Genomic DNA, 6000 nt, shown 5'->3' on the forward strand with positions numbered 1-6000 from the left:
CCCCACCTTAGGAGAGGGGAAGGGGATTGTCAGTGTGGTGAAGGAGATTGGGAGAGATGCGAGCAATATTTGGAGGTTGGAGGGAAAGTATCATTAAGGATGAAGGAGTCAACCTGTTGCTGGGATTGGGTTTGCATGGAGAGTAAACTGTTGGCAGGGAGGGAGCAAATGTTGAGGTAGAGGAGACGGTAAGGTGGAAGGAAGTATGGCGAATAAAGAGGGGCTTAAATGACGGTGTCTAGGTGGGTGAAGGTAAAGTGGGCCTGGTTGTAGGAGTAAGTGGCGTAGTTATTTAAATGGAAAACAGTGTGGGCAGCGAGGAGAATCTGCTGGAGGGTGTGGGGGTTCTGGAACGGTTGGATGTTTTGCAGGACAATGATTAGAAACTGGATGATGTCTTCTGCTGTAGGGTGAGGGCAGGGGGCATTGTTGGGGTGGATCGGTGTGTCGATGGGCTGAATAGGGACAGTGGGCTCAGGTTGGTGGGAGTGGTTTGGCTTTTCAGTTGGAGGGTAGGTGGGGTGGGGTCCATTGCATGTGTTGCAAAAGGGGGAGAGGCAAGGTCAGGATACTGTTTAAGGAAGTGAGAGGATTTACGATGGGGCTCTTGCAGTTTTGGGTGAGGTGGTGTAGTACAGGTGGACAGCAAAGGCAGAGGTAGGATTGAGGAGGGATACGGGACAGGTCAACAGGGTGGCGGTGGTTGAACATCAGGGCCCCCTCTCGGAGGAGGTGATCGATGGATGAGATGGACTCAGTAAAGACACGCATGAGGAAGGTAGGGCCAGAGGACATGTAAATATGGTGGGCTGAGAGGATTTCCAGGGTGCGATGAGCTTTCAGTTCCACCAACACCTCCACCCCAGTGACCTCAGGGCTGAGTTTTATGATCACAGCAGGGCTGATGAGGACTTGATGAAAAAAATAGATCCTCTGTGAGGTATAAGTAGGGTAAATGGGTGCACTGTGGATGTACTTCTGGATTTCAAGGATGAGGGTGCGGGCATATAGGAATTTCGGATCAGGGTTTGCAAGGATGAAGGTGTACAGTGTGAGGGCTGGGGAGGTGGAAGGAGGGGTGGTATCCATGGTGGGATCAGAGGAAAGGGGGATGAGTAGTGGTTTTTTGGAGGAAGGGGTGGAGGTGAGGTCGCCACCGAGGAGCTTGGAAGGTTTTTTGGCGGGTGTGGCATGAGAGGAGGGATGAGTGACTCAATGGATGGTGAGATGGTGGGGGCATTCCCCTCATCTGTGGCAGTGGCATTGAGTATTGAGGTGGGGTGCTCTGTGGTGACGACTGTTGTGTGGTGGGTGGTTACTCGGACAGGGGAAGCAGTAGTAGTTGTAGTGGGGTCGGTAAGGAGGGGGGCGACAACTGTGTGAAGGGGCAGCAGCAAGGGGAAGGAGCAGGAGAAGGAGCAACATTCAGGTGGGGATACAGGGATGAAGAGGATATATAAGGGGAGGAGACTGTGAGTAGGGGAGGTAGATGAGATGGGGTATGCCCAGAGAAAGCACTCCCCGAGGTTACTGTGGGGGCAAGCAAAGGGGAGGTGTAGTTGATGGTGGTAATGGAGGTGTCCATGATTGAAGGTGGCGTCCACTGGCGACAGGAGTCGCCGAAGTGCGACAGGAACTAAAACGGAGGCCGGCGGTGGCGGCAGCAATGGCGGATGGATTCCAGTTACCTGCCGACAGACAGGCATGCATGCTGACAGACGGCAACAGCAAAAGGCGCTTCAAAACCATAGATTGCACCCTGAGGGTAGCCCAGGCTCTGTAATGTGTCGAGATGCCAACCCTCGCGATTTCAACAATAACCATTTAATACCTCGCTTGTTATATCTAGCCTTGTTGCTCATATATGTCGAGAACGGTATACATTTACCTTACTTCCATACATTCGTCGCTCTAATCCTGTAACTGATTATATCCTATCTATTCATGAACTGTATGGCCAGACAGTATAATCTTATTTATTGCTGTATAAACCTTTTCTGTGGAGACGTATTATGATGTACGTAAAGCCCTCTAGCGGTTAATTTCTTGTGATCGATACGCACCTACGTGACATCGTGGCGACCAAGTCAACAGAAGGTGCTGGTCATTGATCTGTCTTTTGTTCCATACAGCTATTTTTTCATATAGACATTTTATCTTTTACACGTAATATATAGGTTGCTATAGGCAATGTGTTACGTATACTTTATTTTTAACCATAAATTCTACAAAAATGTGTCAAAACCTATTATGTCTATACATCTCCTTCAAATAATTTTACATGTTACTGTCTGCTTGAAATGCCTGGGCTAGCAGGACAGAGCGGATTAGGATGTGGGAATTGGCAAAAATTAGTTCCTGTCAGTTGCACTCAACATACAAACTTTATTTATCAACACCTAATATTACAAAAACTTTAACCGACCTCCTTTGATTAACTTTAGATAGGCTGAACGTCACATTCTAAATGCCAGACACCAGGTATAGGCAAAACTGAAATACAAGATTCTTCTGGAGGTTTCACCCAAGAATATTTTCTAAATGTAATTGGCTGAAGGCCTTAGGAATTTAATTTTAATGGAACTAAGTTGGAGATCGCGTATTAAGCAATAAGAGGAGTTTCAATCTACAGGCAGAAGACCTTACCTTAAAACATTTCATATGAAATAAAGTATAACAGTCTCATGCCTCGAGGGCAAGACAAGGACATCAATTTAAGAAATATTAATTCTCGACTGAAGGACACACATCAATACGATAATTTAACGGCTTAAGGCCTTAAAAGATTTGAAGCAAAATACGGCTGAAAGCACCATATAAGGAATAAGAATCTTATGTCTAAAGGGCAAGAGAGGAACATTAATTCAGGATATACAAAAACTCGACTGAAGGCCACACATAAGCCAAACAACTAAAACACAAACACGGAAGTTACTATGAGACAGACACGGAACAGCGCTCAGAAGTTTGCACGGGTAGGCCTGGAATTGTAACACTATCACCTGTCTAGGCGAGACAGACAGCCTGACCAAGAATCTCTAAATCGGAAAGCAACCCAACCGACAGACAGTCGACGAATCAACCAACTACCTGATTTCGGTAACCAGACCAACAACACTAAAACCAAAATGCCAGCGAGGCGAATAGATCGTGACACTCTTCTTCAAATACTGGATTGTTAATAAGCCAAGGCACAATAACTACTGACATACATGAACATCGCAACGGCAGTGGAACTTGACGCTCTGGCGGACAGCATCAACACAGTAAGAAAACACTCACTTGCTGCTCTGTCGCAGCCGACCAACCGGCTGCAGCACTACGCAGACAGTATTACAGCATTTAAAGCATTGCTCAGTCGAATTGACGCAGGGTACACAGTGTTGCACGAAACACGCCACTAGAAACTCGAACACTCTTAAAACGAATCACTGATGAACAACAAGAGCAAATGACCGGCGGTCACACACACAAACCCGAAGGACGTTCGCCGGCCGGTGTGGCCGTGTGGTTCTAGGCGCTTCAGTCTGGAAGCGCGTGACCGCTACGGTCGCAGGTTCGAATCCTGCCTCGGGCATGGATGTGTGTGATGTCCTTAGCTTAGTTAGGCTTAAGTAGTTCTAAGTTCTAGGGGACTGATGACCACAGATGTTAAGTCCCATAGTGCTCAGAGCCATTTTTTGAACCGAAGGACGGTCGGTGACGAAACACACGTCGTCTGACCAGACGACCGACCAACAACCAAACAAAGTCATTGGCACTCAAACCATCAGCGTCCGCTGCCCGTGGGGAATTGGGAGAAACGGCGATCCGGGCACACTGGCTCGTTCCCAATCATGCAGAGGTAACTCATGCCCATTCGCCACGACGTCTCCACAGAAGAAGGAACTTCCAGCAAGATGACCCAGTGACGAGGTCCAGAAACGGTCCTAAAACCAAATACATGTCGCCCAAAGAGGCGACCAACTGAACGACCGACCAACGGTCGATCCCGCAGCCATCTCCGTCCGTCGGACAGTTCATCCTGTGTCTCGAACGGTCGCCGGGTACTGGTTGTCTGCGCCTCCCTAGCGCGACCGCAGTTCTACCATGTTCCAACTCTAACCTCTCCAGGTACGATCTCCCACCACTATACACCACGACAGGCAACTAATAGCCGTCCAGCAAAGATAATAAGGCAGGACAAATATGGATACGCGCTGCTGCTGCCACTCACGGGCAGGGACAGTAATTCAGTGACCCCAGGAATTGAAATTTAAAAGGACGAGGCGACCATACTAAAAAACAAGATGTCACACAATAGATGGCACGAACATGAGCCATGCACTGCTCACTGCTATATGTAATTTACCTATTGTATTTTCGTAATATTATGGTTCGTTCGTAAAAATGAAGAACACATCCAAGCCCACAGTAGCGGCATCTATGACGCATATAGGCAAACATATTTGTGGTGCACTTCAGTATGTTTTGTACAATAACGCCAGTCGCAAAATGTGACCTATTTTACACCACATTTTAGTCCTACGTGACGATGCTTTTCTGAGTGGATTTTTATGTTTTGACGGTGCCATTACTGCTTTATCACAATAGGACATGGTGTAGAACAGGTACGCTTTACCTTATTTTATCTGTATATCCCCATCTTGCATCAGAGTATATAGTGACAGGAAATACTGAATTGTTTTGAAAGATATACTGCCCACTAGTTGTACATTTTTTATGTTGTAGGTTGTAAGATGGTCATTACTGATTGAAACCGTTCATCGTCGAAGGACTTTACATTCTGGTCAAAGACTGGAATAAAAAACATTTGTAGTGAATAGTGTTATTACGTTCATACACACACCTAAAAATTTTTGCATCAACGCAGTTCCAAGAACTCCCGAAGATAGACGTTGACTGTGGATATTGTATCACAGATACAGTCCCTTTGACCGTTCAGTGATGTCTCTAAACCCACTCACAGATGTAAACAAGCATGCGTGAGCAGCTCCTATTAGACGGAGGGGTTACGATAGCCAATAAGTGCCAGTCATTCCACCAACCACGACTAGACGTTCAGTAGAACGGTTCAGTCGCGTCCGTATTGTTACTTTGTGCCACAAAGGGTTCTTAACAAGAGAAGAGTCCAATCGTCTCGGAGTGAACCAAAGCGATGTTGTTCGGACATGGAGAAGATACAGAAAGACAGGGACTGTCGATGACATGCCTTGCCCCATTGGATGACCGCTACCTACGGATTACGGCTCGGAGGAACAATGAAAGTAACGCCACCATGTTCAATAATACTTTTCCTGCAGCCACAGGACGTCGTGTTACAACTCAAACTGTGCGCAATAGGCTGCCTGATGCGCAACTTCACTCCCGGCGTCCATGGCGAGATCCATCTTCGCAACCGCGTCACCATGCACTGCGGTAGACATGGGCCCAACAACATGAAGAACGGACCGCTCAGGATTAGTATAATGTTCTCTTCACTGAGGAGTGTCGCATATACATTCAACCAGACAATCGTTAGAGACGTGTTTAGAGTCAACTCGGTCAGGCTGAGCGCCTTGCACGCACATGTCGAGCGAGTGCAGTAAGATGAAGGTTCCCTGACGTTTTGGGGTGGCATTATGTCGGGCCGACTTACTCCGCTGGTGGTCATGGAAGGCGCCGTAATGGCTGTACGATACGTGAATGCCATCCTCCGACCGATAGTGAAACTACATCGACAGCATATTGGCGAGGCTTTTGTCTTCGTGGACGACAATTCACGCCCCCATCGTGCACATCTTGTGAACGACTTCCTTCTGGATAACGACATCGCTCGACTAGAGTGGCCAGCATGTTCTCCAGATATGAACCCTATCAAACACTCCTGGATGCCTGGGATAGATTCAAAAGGGCTGTTTATGGACGACGTGATCCACCAACCACAGTGAGGGATCTACGCTGAATCACCGTTGAGGAGTGGGACAATCTGGACCAACAGTGCCTTGATGAACTTGTGGA

Source organism: Schistocerca serialis, chromosome 6, assembly GCF_023864345.2.
Source record: "Schistocerca serialis cubense isolate TAMUIC-IGC-003099 chromosome 6, iqSchSeri2.2, whole genome shotgun sequence".
NCBI classification, from domain to species: Eukaryota; Metazoa; Arthropoda; class Insecta; order Orthoptera; family Acrididae; genus Schistocerca; species Schistocerca serialis.